Source organism: Salvelinus alpinus, chromosome 11 (assembly GCF_045679555.1).
Source record: "Salvelinus alpinus chromosome 11, SLU_Salpinus.1, whole genome shotgun sequence".
In the NCBI taxonomy this organism is placed as follows: Eukaryota; Metazoa; Chordata; class Actinopteri; order Salmoniformes; family Salmonidae; genus Salvelinus; species Salvelinus alpinus.
The window spans coordinates 34,795,803-34,819,189 of record NC_092096.1 but is presented as its reverse complement, the minus strand read 5'-3'; the positions used below and the strand labels follow the sequence as shown (position 1 = coordinate 34,819,189).

Here is a 23,387-nt window from a genome sequence, read left to right as displayed (position 1 = left end):
GCTTCACATAGATGGGTCCGACCACCATTAATCAAATAAGAACTGCCTTATAAATTAGGGTTATTTTAGATGACACCTAGCTAGCTAACTATAGCTACTGAAACTGATGTTGTTTTGCTGTTTTTGGGGAAGAACATTGTTTGCATCCATGAGATAGCTAGCTTTTCTTCTTTTTTTATGACCAGCACTGTAGGTACGCGAGACAACTTTACCAGCATCATAGCATACGTATCGATGAATCGTTGTGACATATGAAATACGAGTGATAGTGTAATCAATGTGTAATAACTACGGAAAAAATGTATGAACGCTTTAAATTATTATGTGATGTGCAGTCAAATTCAGGTCCTGATTGGTCAACAAGCTTATTTGACACGTCAAATAGTGTTACTTGACACGCAAAGACCCAAATGGTGTTCCATAGAATGAGAAATCCTGGTTGAGAATGAAATGACTGAACAAATGAACAACGAAACAGCACAGCAAGTAAGTGAAAGAAATAGGTTTTGATTATGTTTTACTGGTAATGGGGATATACAGTGGGGAGAACAAGTATTTGATACACTGCCGATTTTGCAGGTTTTCCTACTTACAAAGCATGTAGAGGTCTGTAATTTTTATCATAGGTACACTTCAACTGTGAGAGACGGAATCTAAAACAAAAATCCAGAAAATCACATTGTATGATTTTTAAGTAATTAATTTGCATTTTATTGCAAGACATAAGTATTTGATCACCTTCCAACCAGTAAGAATTCCGGCTCTCACAGACCTGTTAGTTTTTCTTTAAGAAGCCCTCCTGTTCTCCACTCATTACCTGTATTAACTGCACCTGTTTGAACTCGTTACCTGTATAAAAGACACCTGTCCACACACTCAATCAAACAGACTCCAACCTCTCCACAATGGCCAAGACCAGAGAGCTGTGTAAGGACATCAGGGATAAAATTGTAGACCTGCACAAGGCTGGGATGGGCTACAGGACAATAGGCAAGCAGCTTGGTGAGAAGGCAACAACTGTTGGCGCAATTATTAGAAAATGGAAGAAGTTCAAGATGACGGTCAATCATCCTCGGTCTGGGGCTCCATGCAAGATCACCTCGTGGGGCATCAATGATCATGAGGAAGGTGAGGGATCAGCCCAGAACTACACGGCAGGACCTGGTCAATGACCTGAAGAGAGCTGGGACCACAGTCTCAAAGAAAACCATTAGTAACACACTATGCCGTCATGGATTAAAATACTGCAGCACACGCAAGGTCCCGCTGCTCAAGCCAGGGCATGTCCAGGCCCGTCTGAAGTTTGCCAATGACCATCTGGATGATCCAGAGGAAGAATGGGAGAAGGTCATGTGGTCTGATGAGACAAAAATTGAGCTTTTTGGTCTAAACTCCACTCGACGTGTTTGGAGGAAGAAGAAGGATGAGTACAACCCCAAGAACACCATCCCAACCGTGAAGCATGGAGGTGGAAACATCATTCTTTGGGGATGCTTTTCTGCAAAGGGGACAGGACGACTGCACCGTATTGAGGGGAGGATGGATGGGGCCATGTATCGCGAGATCTTGGCCAACAACCTCCTTCCCTCAGTAAGAGCATTGAAGATGGGTCGTGGCTGGGTCTTCCAGCATGACAACGACCCGAAACACACAGCCAGGGAAACTAAGGAGTGGCTCCGTAAGAAGCATCTCAAGGTTCTGGAGTGGCCTAGCCAGTCTCCAGACCTGAACCCAATAGAAAATCTTTGGAGTGCGCTGAAAGTCCGTATTGCCCAGCGACAGTCCCGAAACCTGAAGGATCTGGAGAAGGTCTGTATGGAGGAGTGGGACAAAATCCCTGCTGCAGTGTGTGCAAACCTGGTCAAGAACTCCAGGAAACGTATGATCTCTGTAATTGCAAACAAAGGTTTCTGTACCAAATATTAAGTTCTGCTTTTCTGATGTATCAAATACTTATGTCATGCAATAAAATGCAAATTAATTACTTAAAAATCATACAATGTGATTTTCTGGATTTTTGTTTTAGATTCCGTGTCTCACAGTTGAAGTGTACCTATGATAAATATTACAGACCTCTACATGCTTTGTAAGTAGGAAAACCTGCAAAATCGGCAGTGTATCAAATACTTGTTCTCCCCACTGTATGTAAATGCCAACAAAATAACTTCAATGGTCAGTGTGGTGTGTGTGTGTAACCTTTGTTTAACTAGGCAAGTCAGTTAATCTTATTTACAATGACGGCCTACCCCGGCTAAACCCGGGCGAAGCTGGGCCAATTGTGCGCCGTCCTATGGGACTCCCAATCACGGCCGGATGTGATATAGCCTGGAATCGAACCAGGGACTGTAGTGATGCCTCTTGCACTGAGATGCAGTGCCTTAGACTGCTGCGTCCGTGTGTGTGTGTTAACTATTTAACTGTACTAGAACGCTTATAAGGCCGCTAAAATGTTAAATAATCGGTTATTGGTATTTATTGGCAAAGAAAATATCGGCATTGGCCAAAAATGTCATATCGGTGCATCACTAGTAGGAACCAAAGTGTTGGTCAGAGTGTCAGGGGACCCTTATTACATTTGAATGTTCCATTCATAATGTAAAAATAAAATAAAAAATAAAAATCAGCCTCGAGATATGGATATTGCACATGTCAATATTGCAATTAGATTAAAGTGTGATTCATTGTGCAGCCATAAGTACGAGATAAGCACTCTTTGTCTCAGATACAGAGGGGTGTAACAGAGATGCGTATTATCTCTGGGCCACACCAAAACAAAGAGAGCTCATGTGACAGGGCTGGGGGGCTGGGGATAGGGAGGGGGGATAAAGCATCTGGCATATCTGAATGATGTGAAATGGAAAGCACAGAGAATTCCCTATCAAACACAATCCAACAAGCTGGCTGATGGGCTCTGTCCCGGTATCCCCCTCCATCTTCCTCGTCTCTCCCCCTCATTCCTCTCGCTTATCAGCATCCCGTCAAAAAAAACATACATGCGCAAGCAAGCACACAGTCTAAAAATTATTCTGTGAAGTCCTGACCCAGAATTCCGAACCCAAACCAGGCACTCCCTCAGATCTCCTCTCATACGTCTTAGCCTGTGCTTCTGAGGGTCCCCCAGTGCATCCTGGGTAGGCCAGAGCCCAGCGAAGAGGAGGAGACAAAGGGCAGGCGAGGGAGAGACAGCAGACGACAAGGCCTAATTAAGTCGAATACACACACTCACATCAAATTCAATTCCTTAAAATTTGTCAACTAAGACAGCTCCCTTGAAGTCATGTCCCTAAAGACACAGTAGTTTCCCCCCTCATTTAGGGAAATCTGCCTTGAAGTTGAATAAGAAAAGCAACTTTTGTCCCTCTCCCTTTTGTCTCTCTATATCCCTGAACTCCTCTCTCATCACCATGGTGACCAAGGCCCCAGAGTCTATATTCTGCTACCAAAAGATTAGTAGGTCTCTAGACTATCCCAGAACTCTCTCTGGCTGGCTGCGCTTTTCCTTCTAGTCTCACTATTTGTCAAGTAACTAGGAAATATGATATGATAGAATTAATATTCAATTGAAAATGGAAAAGATACAATGGAATGAGAAGAGACGTGAATGTGTGTGCGTTGATGTGCGCACGTGCGTGTGAGAGAGTGTGAAAGCGAGAGCGAGCGAGGGATAAAGAGAGCGAGGAAAAGAGAAAGTGAGCATATTTCGAGTGAGAAGAACAGAATGGCGTCTTTGTGTTTGTGTAAGAGGCATGACATCACCGGGGTAACTCCAGGCATGTACTGTTAGCTGAGGAAGGAACAGACTAGAACAGAGAAAGAGAACAGAGACAGGGCTGTACTGTAATTCAATACGAAACCAGGACAATGTATTTTTTATATTTTTTAAATACATGATTTTGAAATGTTCACGAAATGTAATTCATAGAAGGGTCCTTTGGAGGAAGTTTTGACATATGTATCTAAAAGCATAACTTAGAAATAGTTAATTAAAGTTAATTAAAGCCTCCCTTAAGACTCCATGTTTCATCTGTAGGCGCCACAAAGCAACAATTTGAGTCATATGAAGCTTTACCGCTTGCTCTGTAATATGAATAGTATATTGATTTCAATGACACATTTTTACATTCATTTAGCTTAAAAATAAATAAACATGACAATAGAAAAATACGAATTTATTGTTGAACGCAATATACTTTACGGGCATATCAAACGTTCCAGAGCAGGATCTCTGCTACTTTTGTTATGATCAAATTTGTAAGCATTACCAACAGAGTGAATGTGAAAATGGATTCAAAATGGTCGACCTCTGCTGGTGATGTGCAGGATGTGTAATGATACAAGTAAAAGGAGTGCAATGATTGGCACAGTAGGCAATGTAACCAAACTCTATAAAACGGGCTATAACTTTAAAACTAGTAGAGATCCCGCGCTGAAACTTATTTCATATTTCAGAGCAAGCGGTAAAGCTTCATATGACACCAACTTTTGCTTTGTAGAACCTACAGATTAAACACTATGAAGTCAAAAGGAGGACTGGGTAAGGGCAAAATGTAATAAAATATGCCAACTTTGATTAATAGATTCAACTGTAAAATACATGTCAACGACCCTTCCTCCACATTGACCCAAGGCTAATATGGTTAACACTGTGATAAGCTATTCAGCCACACCCCTGAGGCAAAGGCCTAGTACCTGTCCATAGGGCTGAGGGATATATCAAATTAATTCACATTTTGGTTTTAGCGTGATGTTCCAAATGCCTGTATTGCAAGAATGCTATTTTTTGTTGTTTTTATGAGTGTTCTGAATCTTCTTGGTCTAGGCTCCTTTGCTCCTTCTATGCTGTGTGCACTGTGCACCTTCCCACTCTCACAGACACCAAGCCCCTCCCCCTGCCACTCACAACAAATATGAAAGATAACGAATTAATCTCTCACAACAAGCAGTTTAAAATCGCTATTTGCATTTGAGGTTTGGGCCAACAGAATCGGTCGTATCGACACCGAAACTCTAAGACATTATTTGACTGTAATAGATGACCTTTCTAATGATACCCTTTTTATGTCTCAACTACCAAAATGTTGAACAGAGCAGACCCTACTAAAACGAGAGTATCAATGAACATGTTATGGGAAATTTATGCTTAGTTTGTCACACGCTGCATTGCGGTACCACATACCGCTAGTAGCATTTTAGCCACAGACTTTTGCGCTAGCTGTCTTTTTATGCAATGAGCATAAAAATACACATTTATATACAGCAGTTAGCAACTCATTCTCATTCTGATAAGCATATTCTTATCCAGGTAAGACACTTGATTTCAACATCTAAACAAAGTGAACAGGCTGTGTTGTTCAAACAGTTGGAGACGGACAGAAGGGTGTATTCATAACAGTTCAAATGTTCTACCTTGTCAGCAAGCAAATACACTGCTCAAAAAAATAAAGGGAACACTAAAATAACACATCCTAGATCTGAATGAATGAAATATTCTTATTAAATACTTTTTTCTTTACATAGTTGAATGTGCTGACAACAAAATCACACAAAAATTATCAATGGAAATCAAATTTATCAACCCATGGAGGTCTGGATTTGGAGTCACTCAAAATTAGTGGAAAACCACACTACAGGCTGATCCAACTTTGATGTAATGTCCTTAAAACAAGTCAAAATGAGGCTCAGTAGTGTGTGTGGCCTCCACGTGCCTGTATGACCTCCCTACAACGCCTGGGCATGCTCCTGATGAGGTGGCGGATGGTCTCCTGAGGGATCTCCTCCCAGACCTGGACTAAAGCATCCGCCAACTCCTGGACAGTCTGTGGTGCAACGTGGCGTTGGTGGATGGAGCGAGACATGATGTCCCAGATGTGCTCAATTGGATTCAGGTCTGGGGAACGGGCGGGCCAGTCCATAGCATCAATGCCTTCCTCTTGCAGGAACTGCTGACACACTCCAGCCACATGAGGTCTAGCATTGTCTTGCATTAGGAGGAACCCAGGGCCAACCGCACCAGCATATGGTCTCACAAGGGGTCTGAGGATCTCATCTCGGTACCTAATGACAGTCAGGCTACCTCTGGCGAGCACATGGAGGGCTGTGCAGCCCCCCAAAGAAATGCCACCCCACACCATGACTGACCCACCGCCAAACCGGTCATGCTGGAGGATGTTGCAGGCAGCAGAACGTTCTCCACGGCGTCTCCAGACTCTGTCACGTCTGTCACATGTGCTCAGTGTGAACCTGCTTTCATCTGTGAAGAGCACAGGGCGCAAGTGGCGAATTTGCCAATCTTGGTGTTCTCTGGCAAATTCCAAACGTCCTGCACGGTGTTGGGCTGTAAGCACAACCCCCACCTGTGGACGTCGGGCCCTCATACCACCCTCATGGAGTCTGTTTCTGACCGTTTGAGCAGACACATACACATTTGTGGCCTGCTGGAGGTCATTTTGCAGGGCTCTGGCAGTGCTCCTCCTGCTCCTCCTTGCACAAAGGCGGAGGTAGCGGTCCTGCTGCTGGGTTGTTGCCCTCCTACGGCCTCCTCCACGTCTCCTGATGTACTGGCCTGTCTCCTGGTAGCGCCTCCATGCTCTGGACACTACGCTGACAGACACAGCAAACCTTCTTGCCACAGCTCGCATTGATGTGCCATCCTGGATGAGCTGCACTACCTGAGCCACTTGTGTGGGTTGTAGACTCCGTCTCATGCTACCACTAGAGTGAAAGCACCGCCAGCATTCAAAAGTGACCAAAACATCAGCCCGGAAGCATAGGAACTGAGAAGTGGTCTGTCGTCACCACCTGCAGAACCACTCCTTTATTGGGGGTGTCTTGCTAATTGCCTATAATTTTCACCTGTTGTCTATTCCATTTGCACAACAGCATGTGAAATTTATTGTCAATCAGTGTTGCTTCCTAAGTGGACAGTTTGATTTCACAGAAGTGTGATTGACTTGGAGTTACATTGTGTTGTTTAAGTGTTCCCTTTATTTTTTTGAGCAGTGTATATCCAAGTTGGCGAGACTTGAAATATAAAGTTGAGCTGGCTGCTCACTAGCACGTGGGCTTGTGCTTGAGAGATTGTTCATAAGACCTGTGTTCATTTTCTATAATGCCTGCTACAAGAAGTTGGTCATTATTGGTGGATGTGCATTCAGCATGGTTCTGGTGACATTTAAAAAAAATATATATATTTTTATTGACAGACTTGAAAGCACAATCAGGGAATAAAAAAATAAAAAAGCAGGTTAAACTATTTTGATAAAATAATGTAATTATTAGTGGGTCTTCTGGTTGTGGACAGTTTATATTTAGCCTAGTTATAGTGTCAAGAAAACGTATGTATACCCTTCGGAAATTCCTGGATTTCTGCATAAATTGGTCATCAAATTGTATCTGATCTTCATCTAGGTCACAACAATAGACAAAACACAGTCTGCTTAAACTAGTAACACACAAACAATTATACATTCTCATGTCTTTATTGAACACACCGTGTAAACATTCACAGTGCAGGGTGGAAAAAGTATGAACCCTTGGATTTAATAACTGATTGACCCACCTTTGGCAGCAATAACGTCCGCCAAACGTTTTCTGTAGCTGCAGATCAGACCTGCACAACGGTCAGGAAGAATTTTGGACCATTCCTCTTTACAAAACTGTTTCAGTTCAGCAATATTCTTGGGATGTCTGGTGTGAACTGCTCTCGAGTTCATGCCACAGTATCTCAAATCAGGTTGAGGTCAGAACTCTGACTGGGCCACTACAGAAGGTGTATTTTCTTCTGTTGAAGCCATTCTGTTGTTGACTTACTTCTGTGTTTTGGGTCGTTGTCCTGTTGCGTCACCCAACTTCTCTTGAGCTTCAATTGGCGGACAGATAGCCTAACATTCTCCTGCAAAATGTCTTGATGAACTTGGGAATTCATTTTTCAGTCGATGATAGCAAGCTGTTCAGGCCCTGAGGGAGCAAAGCAGCCCCAAACCATGATGCTCCCTCTACCATAGTTACAGTTGGGATGAGGTTTTGATGTTTCTGTGCCTTTTTTTCTCCACATATAGTGTTAAGGCTGGGCGATATGACGATATATATCGCGTGACGATAGAAAAACGTCTATCGTTCTATCGTTTATTTTGTTGTGTCGCAAATCACACTCTTTACAGCAATATTTTTCATCAATTGGACGTGCCGCATGGAAGGAAATTAGCAACACAAGCAAACATGGAAGAGAGTGAACGTGACACAGAACGGAGACACGGAGCTCGTACCTAAAAGAGGGGCAACTTCGGTCGCATGGACGTGGTTTGGGCATGAAAAGTCTGACACGGACCAGAAAACCGTCAACTGAAAAATATGCTGCAGGCCGGTCCCAGCAACAGGCTCAAACACCACTAACCTCTTTTACCACCTATGCAAGAATCATGTGAAACAGTACGGAGCGAGTCTACGGATGAGACCCAAAAAAGTACAGTCGAGTGCTCAAAACAAACCCCCGACTCAAACGTTTCAAGAGGCTTTCGCCCGCGGCACACCATATGGCAAAGAATCCCGAAGATGGAAGGAGATAACAGCTGCCATTACAACTTACATTTGCAAAGACATGGCCCCAATTTACACGGTCGAGAAACGGGGGTTTCATGAGTTGGTGTCAACACTCGATCCAAGGTAAAGACCCAAATCTCCTCATGGACTGCACCAGATTTGCCAGTTCTTGCTGTGAGATGTTACCCCACTCTTCCACCAAGGCACCTGCAAGTTCCTGGACATTTCTGGGGGGGAAATGGCCCTAGCCCTCACCCTCCGATCCAACAGGTCCCAGACGTGCTCAATGGGATTGAGATCCGGGCTCTTCGCTGGCCAAGGCAGAACACTGACATTCCTGTCTTGCAGGAAATCACGCACAGAACGAGCAGTATGGCTGGTGGCATTGTCATGCTGGAGAGTCATGTCAAGATGAGCTTGCAGGAAGGGTACCACATGAGGGAGGAGGATGTCTTCCCTGTAACGCACAGCGTTGAGATTGCCTGCAATGACAACAAGCTCAGTCCGATGATGCTGTGACACACAGCCCCAGACCATGACGGACCCTCCACCTCCAAAATCGATCCTGCTCCAGCGTACAGGCCACGGTGTAACGCTCATTCCTCGATGATAAACGCGAATCTGACCATCACCCCTGGTGAGACAAAACCACGACTCGTCAGTGAAGAGCACTTTTTACCAGTCTTGTCTGGTCCAGCGACGGTGGGTTTGTGCCCATAGGCGACCGGTGATGTCTGGTGAGGACCTGCCTTACAACAGGCCTACAAGCCCTCAGTCCAGCCTCTCTCAGCCTATTGCAGACAGTCTGAGCACTGATGAAGGGATTGTGTGTTCCTGGTGTAACTCGGGCAGTTGTTGCCATCCTGTACCTGTCCCGCAGGTGTGATGTTCGGATGTACCGATCCTGTGCAGGTGTTGTTACACGTGGTCTGCCACTGCGAGGACGATCAGCTGCCCGTCCTGTCTCCCTGTAGCGCTGTCTTAGGCGTCTCCCAGTACGGACATTGCAATTTATTTCCCTGGCCACATCTGCAGTCCTCATGCCTCCTTGCAGCATGCCTAATGCACGTTCACGCAGATGAGCAGGGACCCTGGGCATCTTTCTTTTGGTGTTTTTCAGAGTCAGTAGAAAGGCCTCTTTAGTGTCCTAAGTTTTCATAACTGACCTTAATTGCCTACCGTCTGTAATCTGTTAGTGTCTTAACGACCATTCCACAGGTGCATGTTCATTAAATTGTTTATGGTTCATTGAACAAACATGGGAAACAGTGTTTAAACCCTTTCCAATGAAGATCCATGAAGATATTTGGATTTTTACAAATTATCTTTGAAAGACAGGGTCCTGAAAAAGGGACTTTTCTTTTTTTGCTGAGTTTATACATTTTAGGCCTATATTTATTTTGTTTGCAACTATTGTTGAAGTGTTTTCTATTGACCTTTTTAGATTTTATACATTTATATTTTGTTACATGCTTAATTGAAAATTTGCAGAGGTTCTAAATAAAATACTCATATTTGATTAAGTACATTTTATTTGTTGAGTATAATTCTAAATGTAATAAGAAATAGGTATTTACATGTGGTCATTTTATATAAACTATTTATTCGTGGAATTTACAGAAAATGTGCTATATTGTGATATGTATCGTTATCGGGATATGAAATGACCTATATCGGGATGAGATTTTAGCTATATCGCCCAGCCCTTTAGCGTTGTGTGTTCCTTCCTTCCAAACAACACAACTTTACTTTCATCTGTCCAGAGAATATTTTGCCAGTAGCGCTGTGGAACACCCAGGTGCACTTTTGCAAACTTCAGACGTGCAGCAATGGTTTTTTTTGGACAGCAGTGGCTTCTTCCATGGTGTTCTCCCATGAACATCATTCTTGTTTAGTGTTTTACATATCGTAGACTCGTCAGAGAGGTTAGCATGTTCCAGAGATTTCTGTAAGTCTTTAGCTGACACTCTAGGATTCTTCTTAAACTCATTGAGCATTCTGCGCTGTGCTCTTGCAGTCATCTTTGCAGGACAACCACTTATAGGGAGAGTAGCAACAGTGCTGAACTTTCTCCATTTATAGACAATTTGTCTTACTGTGGACTGATGAAAATCAAGGCTTTTAGAGATACTTTAACGGGATCTCAGCCGATCTCAGCCGTAAGAAGTTAACCCTTTCCAGCTTTATGCAAGTCAACAATTCTTAATCTTAGGTCTTCTGAGACCTCTTTTGTTCAAGGCAATGTAGCTCTAACCAACATCTCCAATCTCGTCTCAATGATTGGACTCCAGGTTAGCTGACTCCAATGAGCTTTTGAAGAAGTCATTAGCCTAGGGATTCACATACGTTTTCCAACCTACACTGTGCATGTTTAAATTATGTATTCAATATAGACAAGAAAAATACAATAATTTGTGTTATTAGTTTAAGCAGACTGTGTCTATTGTTGTGATGGAAAATCAAATCAAATTTGATGACCAATTTATGCAGGCATCCAGGCAATTCAAAAGGGTCCACATACTTTCTTGATACTGTATATACAGTGGGGAGAACAAGTATTTGATACACTGACAATTTTGCAGGTTTTCCTACTTACAAAGCATGTAGAGGTCTGTAATTTTTATCATAGGTACACTTCAACTGTGAGAGAAGGAATCTAAAACAAAAATCCAGAAAATCACATTGTATGATTTTTAAGTAATTAATTTGCATTTTATTGCATGACATAAGTATTTGATACATCAGAAAAGCAGAACTGAATATTTGGTACAGAAACCTTAGTTTGCAATTACAGAGATCATACGTTTCCTGTAGTTCTTGACCAGGTTTGCACACACTGCAGCAGGGATTTTGGCCCACTCCTCCATACAGACCTTCTCCAGATCCTTCAGGTTTCGGGGCTGTCGCTGGGCAATACGGACTTTCGGCTCCCTCCAAAGATTTTCTATTGGGTTCAGGTCTGGAGACTGGCTAGGCCACTCCAGGACCTTGAGATGCTTCTTACGGAGCCACTCCTTAGTTGCCCTGGCTGTGTGTTTCGGGTCGTTGTCATGCTGGAAGACCCAGCCACGACCCATCTTCAATGCTCTTACTGAGGGAAGGAGGTTGTTGGTCAAGATCTCGCGATACATGGCCCCATCCATCCTCCCCTCAATACGGTGCAGTCGTCCTGTCCCCTTTGCAGAAAAGCATCCCCAAAGAATGATGTTTCCACCTCCATGCTTCACGGTTGGGATGGTGTTCTTGGGGTTGTACTCATCCTTCTATTCCTCCAAACACGGCGAGTGGAGTTTAGAGCAAAAAGCTCTATTTTTGTCTCATCAGACCACATGACCTTCTCCCATTCCTCCTCTGGATCATCCAGATGGTCATTGGCAAACTTCAGACGGGCCTGGACATGCGCTGGCTTGAGCAGGGGGACCTTGCGTGCGCTGCAGGATTTTAATCCATGACGGCGTAGTGTGTTACTAATGGTTCTTTGAGACTGTGGTCCCAGCTCTCTTCAGGTCATTGACCAGGTCCTGCCGTGTAGTTCTGGGCTGATCCCTCACATTCCTCATGATCATTGATGCCCCACGAGGTGAGATCTTGCATGGAGCCCCAGACCGAGGGTGATTGACCGTCATCTTGAACTTCTTCCATTTTCTAATAATTGTGCCAACAGTTGTTGCCTTCTCACCAAGCTGCTTGGCTATTGTCCTGTAGCCCATCCCAGCCTTGTACAGGTCTACAATTTATCCCTGATGTCCTTACACAGCTCTCTGGTCTTGGCCATTGTGGAGAGGTTGGAGTCTGTTTGATTGAGTGTGTGGACAGGTGTCTTTTATACAGGTAACGAGTTCAAACAGGTGCAGTTAATACAGGTAATGAGTAGAGAACAGGAGGGCTTCTTAAAGAAAAACTAACAGGTCTGTGAGAGCCGGAATTCTTACTGGTTGGTAGGTGATCAAATACTTATGTCATGCAATAAAATGCAAATTAATTACTTAAAAATCATACAATGTGATTTTCTGGATTTTTGTTTTAGATTCCGTCTCTCACAGTTGAAGTGTACTTATGATAAAAATGACAGACCTCTACATGCTTTGTAAGTAGGAAAACCTGCAAAATCGGCAGTGTATCAAATACTTGTTCTCCCCACTGTATATACTTCATTAGATTATTGCTGACTGTTTGAAATATGGTGTACTGACCTTTAAAATTGTGCAGCAAAGCTTATTCAGAGGAAAAAATAAAAATAAAAATGGAGATATGATTTTTAGGCCATATCGCCCAGCCCTACCCGTTCTGTGTCTGCCGTGTACATGGAGGTGAGTAACGGGCTATAGCTACAGGCCTAGCCCTGGGCTAGCTAACATCACCCCTTTGATATAAAGATCACAGACAGTCACAGACTCCTGTAGGCCACCACACAAACACACCTGTGTAAGAGAAAAGGGGGTACAGCAGTGAACACACAGTATGCACACACACACAGCAGTGCCAGAGGGGTTCCTCATCTTGCAGGTGTACCTTACTAACCAAAACCACCACTGTCGTCAAATGAATGGGATTAAAGACATGTGGACTACAATATACTTCCGAGCACTCCCAAACACAGTATTACACCCCCTTCCTGGACCCTGAGGGAGTTCCATTAAGTTGAACCGCGGTGCACCGGGCTATGGCCCGTGATGTGAACGGGGGGGGGGGAGTGAGGGAGGAGGGCCTTTCTCAAATCAATCAGTAATCTGCACTGCTCGGTCATGTCAACAAGGCAGCATGATACATTGTTTAGAAACATACATATATTTTCCATAAAATATGTCAGAATTTTCAAACCAGTTTTCATTGAGAAAGCAGATAAAGCGTTTTTATCAAAAGCAATCACTTTTGCATGTGAAAACACAGAATCCAACTCATTACTCCAGGTGCTTAAGCTGTCACTTGTGTTGAGCCAACTTTGCTGGCTAACTCATTGATTATGCTCTATAGTACACCGCTCTGGAGCCAGCTCAGTTCCAAATCGAATACAATCAACGCTAACCCGATTAGGCCCGAAGCATTAATCAAATCCTCTCCCTCTCTCATCACTGCCCCTCCACACCCCTAACACAAACCTTGCCTTATCCTACACACACACACACACAACCCCTCCTCTTAACAAAACTCAGCCTTATCTCAGCTATCCTACCCAAACAACCTCCCCCAAACACACAGATGAGGTAGTAACATAAATAATGGAACACAGCCATTAGAGACATAACGCTGCCTCCCCTCTGATCTTTTGACCTGCAGCCAGACTCAGGGATGAGAGGTCGAGCATATCACTATGACAACCTGTGACCTCTGAACTCCCAAAACCAACACGAGCCAACCGGCTGAGAGGTAATGGCTGCTGCAGCCAATAACCATAAACCAGTGCTGCCAGGGGGCAACCATTCACAGTGATGTAATGGGATGTGTTAGCACAAAACGCTGCTGCTAGACATCCATCACACTGGTTGACTGGAACTGAGCCCAGCCCAACACGCCAGCTCGCACACACACACACCTCTCAGTGTAAGGAGCTAAAATGAGTTTCAGCGTGACTGACCCTGGAGGGATGAGCTGAAATAACAGCGCTAACGGGTAATGGACATGTGCGTGTGTGTGAGAGAGTGAGTGAGTGTACATTAGAGGCACTTGGGCAAACAGAGACAGAAATACCTATGTCCCAAATGCTGGAAAACCTCCTTCAGCTTGAGAGTGGAAGCCAAGACAATGAGACAGAGAGAGAGGAGCAATCGGATCCTGTAGAGAAGGACAGAAGGGGGGCAGAGAGAGAGAGAGGAGATAAGAATGGGGAGATGGGAATAGCGAAGGAGAGAGGGGATGGGAGAAAGGGGGGAGGGAGGAGGAGAGAAGGAGAGGGGCAGTAAGGGGGGTTATTTTTAGGACTTGGTACTGCAGACTCTCACAGCTGAATACACAGTGTGTTCTACAGAGGACAGGCCTGCCATTATACACAGACAAGCATAAACACCACACAGGCACGTGCTCCCTCCCTCTTTACATTTGACATTTGAGTTATTTAGCAGACGCTCTTATCCAGGGCGACTTACGGTTGGTGCATTCATCTTAAGCTACTGTGGCTAGGTGAGACAACCTCACATCTCAGTCATCGATTTTTCCTCAATAAAGTAGCTATCACCAATCAGAGCTAGAGTCTCTCTGATACAAATACAAACAACCCACAGAATAAAGCAGGAATATTAGTTATCATAGCCCCATAGTGAGTGGCATGACACACACACACAGGGTTTGAATTGGCGCACAGACACTACAGTGTCATCAGTGTGCAGCAACGGGGGTTGGAAAGGGAGGAAAAGCACTGTGCGTGCGTGCGTGGGAGATAAGAGGATGAGCACGAACGAGGCTATACATTATCCCTGTGTCAAATGGAGAGATGAACGGGACAGAGTCCAACAGGACCCAGACCTCACCCCTAAACACACACGCTCTGAGCCAGTTAAACACAACCCTTCAGGGCTGCCTGGACCGCTACCCTTTAACCAGCTTTACCAATGTCTCAGTCTCACATGACGACCCTTTGAGAAGATAAAAGACTCGGTGCTTCGTCGTCTCCCTCGGTGTGTGCGAGGAGCAGAAGGCCACACCGGTGCGGTTATTGAGGAGCGGTTATTGAACCCCCTGTCGTCTGACAGTCAAGTCAATAACTGTCAGCCCATCCATCCTCTCTTCCTCTAGCACCTTCCTCCCACCAGCCCTCTCGGCCTTACAGTTACACATCTTGCTATTTACGTCTCCTTCTCCTTTAAAGCCATACCACACTAACGAGGTCTAACGAACTGCTTCCGGACGACTCGGGACAGCCATCCAGAGGAGCACAACAGGGAACGTGCGAGTGTGTCCCAAAACACGGGCTTCCTCTTCGCAAGGAACAGCTGGAATAGTTCCCATTCCCACAGGACAGAGATAGGAGGGACACATGTACTGAGGGGAACACACACAAAACACACACGCAAGATGGATGTGAACATTAAAGCAGTAAAATGCCTATGTTATCTGGAAGTGTATTCCAACAACAAAGAGCAGATCAATTATTTAATCCTTGCACGCTTCAATGGTTTGTCACTTCACCGTCTTTTCTGCCCACTGTTATCCTTTCCCTGATCTCTCTCTTTTCCTGTTGATCCTCCCCTTTCCCACGACCCGCCCCAGGCCCCACCTCTAAACCATAAAGCCCTAGAGAACAGGTGTGCCCACCAGGTGCCCCTAGGGATCGTCCCGGAGACACCCAGGCCAGGCTCAGGTGGTTGTTGCGTCCCACAGTCCCAGTTCTGTTCCCACTGGACCAGCCAGCGGTGCTTCCGGTCTTTGTCCGGGTCGCTCCTGGTGTGACATTCCTCCTCTTCACCCGAGTGAGGGTTAGGAAGCCAGGAAGAGAAACATTCCACCCTCCCGCCTCCAGCTCAGGCTTCTCAACAGTTTCAGCTAGTCTCCTTTCCTCTCCATTATCTCCTCTGATTTGGCTGTGAAGGCAGAATGGCTAGGAAATGAGACTAGGATAGGAAGCCATTCAAGAGTATCCCCTGCCTCTCAGCCATATTTCCCCTTAGCTCACTACCTCCTCCCAATACCACCTTAACCCCACTTGCAGTCAAGACGACCAAGCCTTCACAAGGTTAATCATTTATCTGCACAAGTGTCATCTTCAACACACACACATATCCTGCCACCCAAGACCCTCCAAAAGAGTCCTGAGACTATCAGCACCAACATACAGCGTCCGACACGCACACACACACGTACCATGAGTCCAGCTACTGTACCATAACAGAACAAACCCTTTTTGTGATGTCAATTTTCCTTCGGCTAGATTTATTTCCGTCAGCCTCTTGGCAGTTTGCTAACAAGGTTCCCATGACTTCCCACAGCGCCAGAGCTCCACAGTGTTAGCTGAACTAGTGAACCAGAGTCAACAGACACTGTACTGTCACTGTGCTGTCACTGTGCGGGTTGGGATATGAGGGTCTGTGAGGGAATGTGAACAATGTGCCTGTCAGAACAGTGTGCTAGCCCCCCCACTATGTGAAGTTACATCCCGAGGTAGGGTTTGTTCTGTTATGGTAGCTGAAGTCATGTTACTCTGTGTGCCGGCATATAGAGTTCGCTGTGCGGAGATCACAGCTCCATGACTATTTCAACATGGCAGACAGGAAAGCCTAACGTGACACCATCACGCTGTATTAGACACAGTCACTCTGTGCTGTTGTGCGTGTGTCTACTTCGGGGAATTTCCCTATGAGTGTGTATGAGTACAGTATGTGAAGTGTGTATATGTGTCTGTACAGTATTTGTGGTGTGTGTGTGTACGAGTGCTACTGTTCGTGTGTGTGTGTGTGTGTGTGAATAATCCGTCTGTCTGCTGCTCGGACAATGCCACCCTCTAATCTCCAGATTACAAGCCAATGTCCCATCCCCCACAGGGTAAAGCATGATGGGACAGTCTCCCCAGGGGGAGGGAGGGAGGGAGGGAGGGAGGGAGGGAGGGAGGGAGGGAGGGAGGGAGGGAGGGAGGGAGGGAGGGAGGGAGGGAGGGAGGGAGGGAGGAAAAAAAGAGAGAACAAAGACAGAATGTGTGAGTGCTCACACACAGTGCTGGTCTGTGCATGGTACCGGGGTGGTGTTAATCAGACCCTGGGCTCCTTCCAAAAGGGCAGCTCCAGTTCCCACAATGCCCCTCTTCAGGCAACGACAGGAGGGCATTAGGATAGTCTACAGAACCCCCCCCTGCGGCTTCCCTCCATCAAACTCTTTTCAGGGACAGAAAGTGTATCCCTCAGTGGAAGTCGTCGTCCCATTCCCACCAGAACACAGGCCCCACGTACATTGACTCTAGTCCAGAGCCATTCACATAAGATGACATCACAGCCAGATAACAATAGACCGGTATTGTACTGTTGCCCTACATACACACACACACACATTGCAGGCTGATATAAAATGGCTGATTACTGTATATATGATCTCAACGCTCTCCATAGACCAGCAGGAAGGAAGCTGCGGCTCTGTCGCCATAGCAGGCCAAGGATGTGTGCGCGTGTCTAACACACCTTGAAAGTAGTCTAATCGTTCGGAGAGCAGTACACCAGACAATGAGACAGCGACGACCCCTGACAAGATTGCTAAAACACCATGACTAGTCATCAGATCATACCACTAATCAACGATACTGAAAGTCTTTTACAGTTGAGCTGTCCACACCACAACTTCCTCAGTTTCACTTTAAAAACGGTCAACACAGAGACGGAACGAGATCCCCACCATACAAACAAACGCCCAAGCCCACCCCTCTTCCACATTCCATACATGGCTGACATAGCTTCCATAACCAGCACGTGTGCATATGTGTCTGTCCCTCCGCCTCCCCTCGCTAGTTATGCTGATTCAGTCACCCATGTTCTAAAGCAGGCCTGGGAAAAAGAGCTGGTCAACAGTTGTCACACACACACACACACACAGCAGGGGGCGGACACAGGCAGCTGCTACGTAAGTGGAGATAGCCAATACGTCATTGGGTTTCAGGCGTGGTCACCCATCAAATGAGCTCCACTACACTTTAAATGGTGTATTGTCAATACTTGGTCATGTGCAGTATAGACAATATACATGACTATGGAATTGGGAAAATAGCAATGATAAAGTGTTAGAAGTAACACCTCGGTGTATTCCATCTTACAGAATGCTGTTCTCTGGCTAGTTCTATAGCCGTCTGTACATTCCTTTACCTCTGTTCTAAGACTCTAACTGTGTCTGTGTGAGAGTGAGGCACACTCAGGCTGCAATAATTACACTCATTATCAAGCCTCCAATTAGACTGCCCCGGGGAAGAAAAAAAATGCTAAGCGACCCAAAATACACCCAATGACAACGGACCGTGTCCCGAAGACACAAGGCATCAGATGACAAATAAACAGGGGCTTCGTCAGCATCCACTCCTCCTCCTCCTCTTCCTCCCCCTCTTCTCTGTCCTCCTCTCCTGAATCAGGAACTGAGGGAAAGCATCTGATTGCCACTATTGATAATCTGATGTCACATTCCACACATCCAGGCAAACAGTTTAACCCTTGGCTGACCAGACGGAGGGGAGAGGGGGGAGGCAGAGGGCTGTGTGAGTTAGCCTGCCTTCCCAATCCATCTCTTCCTCCACACATAACCATACGAGCAGGAGTAGGGACGTGCACGCCTCACCGGCACACACATGAACATTCACACAAGGACTAAAGAGGAATAAAGTTGTGGAAAATGTATATCTTGCTCTCTCGCCCCGCACGCACATATAAACACGCAGTTATTCATCCCGCTGTACGGTGTTGGCGATGTCTTCAGTGATAGGTACAGATCAGGCTGTGGGCACGGTGTGTGTGCTGTATCTCTCGTCCCGAATCAATGAGCTCTCTCAAGACACGGTAACAGAACACAAGATTAAAACCTGATGTGATAGTGAAAGAGAGAGCGAGAGAGAAATCTCGTAAGTTGGGACGGACAGAAATCGAGACAGAGATAGCGCCTGGTTCTGTTGTCAATGGCAACAGTGTGATCTAACCTAGGATGATCCTCTGTAAGCCTGTCAGAGTGAGATATCCCCCCCTCCCATAGCAGACAGGAACTTTATCATCATACTGGGTACTTTAGCACATCTGCACTGCGAATGTGTGTACTGTCATTGTGGGCATTACTCTGTTAACACCACCCCCCAACCCACCAGATTTAACACATTCATATAGGGAGAATAGTCTGGACCCCAGTGGTGTAAAGTACTTAAGTAAAAATACTTTAAAAGTACTACTTAAGTCGTTTTTGGGGGGGTTTTGACAACTTTTACTTTACTACATTCCTAAAGAAAATGCTGTACTTTTTACTCCATACATTTTCCCCTGACACCCAAAAGTACTCGTTACATTTTGAATGCTTAGCAGGACAGGAAATGGTCGAATTCGCACACTTATCAAGAGAACATCCCAGGTCATCCCGACTGCCTCTGATCTGGCAGAATAACTAAACACAAACACTTTGTTTTTAAATTATGTCTGAGTGTTGGAGTGTGACCCTGGCTATCCATAAATAAAAAATAAATAAATTGTGCCGTCTGGTTTGCTTAATATAAGGAATGTTTTATTATTCGTACTTTTACTTTTGATACTTAAGTATATTTTAGCAAATAAGTATCAAATGTAAATGTAAGTATATTTAAAACCAAATACTTTTAGACTTTTACTCCAATAGTATTTTACTGGGTGACTTTCACTTGAGTCATTTTCTATTAAGGTATCTTTACTTTAACTCAACTATGACAATAGAGTACTTTTAGAGTACTCTATCGAGTACTTTTTCCACCACTGCTGGACCGTCTCCTCTGTTTTTCATCCCCTCATCTCCTCTCCTCTCCCCTCCCTCAGACTTGATCTGCTGATTTGCATGTGAAGGCAGACAGACATATGGATTGAACATTTGTCGGACAGACAGACAGGCAGACACTGTGGGTATAGTAAGCAGAGGGTCCCATGAAAAGAACACTCACAGAGGAACCTTCCCAAAGACAGAGGGAGAGAGAGGATGGCACCGGCTTAGAGTCTGGTGTCAAAGGAGGAGAGAGGGGAGTTGACACACACACAGAGACAGAGCGAGAGAGACAGACAGAGCGAGAGAGACAGACAGAGCGAGAGAGACAGACAGAGCGAGAGAGACAGACAGAGCGAGAGAGACAGACAGAGCGAGAGAGACAGACAGAGCGAGAGAGACAGACAGAGCGAGAGAGACAGACAGAGCGAGAGAGACAGACAGAGCGAGAGAGACAGAGCGAGAGAAAGAGGGGGCTGGCAAAAGACAGACTGTACAGCACGATATTCTGTGCATCTACCATGAATAATCGACATGATCATATCCAACTGGACCTGAGAGGATGAGCGTGAGCCCTTTCATGAGTCACGACAGAGGAAATTCACAGAGCACCAGTACACCATCACAACTGTATATCATCTGATTCTTTCTCTGTTATCCTTCCATGCACTTCACCTCCCAGCACTGAGACTGATCAATATCAAGGTTATTGTGGCATAGTGTTATCAGCAGGGTTACACTGTAGCACTAGAGACAGATTAGAGAGAGTTGGGACAGAAAAATGAGGGTTTGGGCCAGTATAATTAGCCTGTCATGAGGGATTGGTTTCACACAGATAGAACAACCTGGCTACATACTCCTGATCTGGGTCATTCTAGCTGCAGGGAACTGCTAGGTCTAACCTGAGTACATGTACACACATACCTCTGGCCAAGAACTAACTGACAACTACTAAGATTTGACACACACACACACACCTATGGTGGATGAAAAACACACTCCGGACACATGCAGTACTGGGGGGGATAGATGGTGGGGCAGGTGCATATTTCAGCCCAGGGCCATATTGGCTCCAGAAGCACAGTAAAGGGCTGTTCCAAACAGACATGTAGGCTACACCACCACTGGAAAAACATCACAGGGGTCAGAGGTGAAATGACACAGCTCCAATGAGACGAGCACAGGAGGACGGGCGTCATCACAACCACACACCTGTCGAAATTCGGAACTGCCAATAGGATAGGAAAGGCGGACATAATGTGTTACCTCAATTCTTCTCTATGTTGGCCTCTTCCAGCTACACTAACAAGGTATGACATCAATGGGGGATGTATCCAATGCCAGTCTGCTTGCCTGGTATCTTTGTGGTTTTCAGAGGGAAATCTGACTGAACTGATCCAGTTCCACCAATTCTACCATGATATTGTTTCCCTGAGGAGGCAGTCACAGCTAAGTGCTGCTAGACTGAGATTAGAGTGTGCCAGGTATTACTGTGGTCCAAGGAACCAATTCCTCGTCATCACTATTACACTTACAGTAACCCTAGTTCAGACATCTATATGCTGTGAATTGTAACTTATTGGCCTAACAACCTTACATTCATTGATAACATTGTACACAGTAGCCAATCAGTTTCATATATGCACATTTGACAAACGTACAATCTGCGACCCCTGTTATGGACCGTAAAGCCTGTAATACATTGTTATTTTAACGGTTCAGATAGGCTACAGCAAAACATCATCAAATTGGGCAAAAACAAACGAAGCCAGTGTAACACTGAAAGGAATCTGTGTATAAAATGTGATGACATGCATCTAACTGGCACGGCTCAAGGCATTGACTATTTACACTCTACTCAGCACTTTCAATATAACCTACTGTATGTAACGTTACATGCTTCGATTTTCCTGGGTTATAGCCTAAAAGGTGTTGACAACATGGTGTTGAAAATCAAATGGTGCGTAAGTTAGCCTATAGGCTGAAGGCAAATAAACAGCAATGGTATTGCCCATTGTAACCACTCACTAAGGTATTTAAACCACACACATAATTGTGTTAATACAACTCCTATTAGTAGGTGTCCGGTAGCTAGTCCTATTTTGACAAGCGAGCAAAATAGTTGGTCAACTCAACCAGACCCTTGTGGCGACGCAACATTGCGCGCTGGCAACATTGTTTCTAGTCCTTTCAAAGCGGCATTGCAGTAGCCATTCTGATGGATAGTGTGCTTGTAAACCTACATGAAGCCACAACATTTGGCTACTTACCAAAAACGATGTACGTAGTTTCTACCTGACTTCCACACCTCGATGGGCGCTTCCTCGGAGGCCGGATGCCTGTCTTTCCACCCACCCGTAAAAAAAACAGTTCGTAATACGTCTTGTTTTGCTCTTGCTCACATTATTCCGTACATAATGTTCTCACATGAACACCGTTTTCAAAGTTCAAATGATAAAAATTACAGACCAGATTCCCGAAAGCTCACTTCTATGACAAACAGGGAGTGAGAACGGATTGTGTCCGTGGATGAACCGGTAGAGGTGCAAACTGTGGCTGCCCACATTCTGACGCCTCCGCCTATGCTGCTGCTGACATGGAGAGAGACGGGGGAAATAAACTGAATGCGATTGGTGGCCGCATACCAGCAGCACCAATATGGCCCTTCATTCAATGAGTAGTTTTGTAGCGCCTCCTGCAGGAGGCTTACTACACAGATAGATACATCTCAGCCGACATTCCCTGACAACTAGGCCTATTAATCAGTGGTGCAAACTACTTGGTAAAAATACTTTTAAGTACTACTTTTAAGTACTTTTGAGTACTGTTTGGGGGTATCTGTACTGTACTTTACTTTACTATTTATATTTTACTATTTATACGTTTACTTCACTACATTCCTAAAGAAAATAATACACTTTTTACTCCATACATTTTCCCTGACACCCAAAAGTATTCATTTTGAATGCTTAGCAGGACAGTCAAATTGTCTGTTTTCACGCACTAATTAAGAAAACATCCCTGGTCATCCTTATTGCCTCTGATCTGGCGGACTAAACACACATGCTTCCTCTCTAAATTATGTCTCAGTGAGTGTTGGTGTACCCTTGGCTATCCATACATTAAAAATACAAGAAAATGTTGCAATCTGGTTTATACTTTTACTTTTGATACTTAAGTATATTTAAAACAAAATACTTTTAGACTTTCACTCAAGTAGTATTTCACTGGGTGACTTTCACTTTTACTTGAGTCATTTTCTATTAAGGTATCTTTACTTTCACTCAAGTATGGCAATTGTGTACTTTTTCCACTCCTGCTATTCATTTATTAACTCTTGGAATTAGATTGGGCCCTTTGATTTTGGAAGCATGCATGGATCGATCTACTTAGGCTAAGAGAATGAATTCTCACTTGAGTCTGCGTCTGTTGATCTCTGTCCCCTAATAGTTTATTCAGTTATT

General features: G+C 44.8%; 1 protein-coding gene across 4 annotated transcripts in view; it reads right to left on the bottom strand.

Annotated features, from left to right (window-relative positions):
• The window catches only part of LOC139534052 (cyclin-dependent kinase 17), a 45,799-nt gene extending 23,255 nt beyond the window's left edge, over positions 1 to 22,544 (bottom strand). For 2 of the 4 annotated variants that reach the window (XM_071332714.1, XM_071332717.1), the window contains exon 1: positions 22,194 to 22,544. The gene's annotated coding sequence lies outside the window, so the exon portion shown is untranslated. Of the gene's footprint in view, positions 1 to 14,226; positions 14,311 to 16,367; positions 16,388 to 22,193 lie in introns of those variants that run through there. The other 2 variants (XM_071332715.1, XM_071332716.1) reach the window with 2 other exon arrangements.
• Between the last annotated feature and the right edge of the window lie 843 nt (positions 22,545 to 23,387).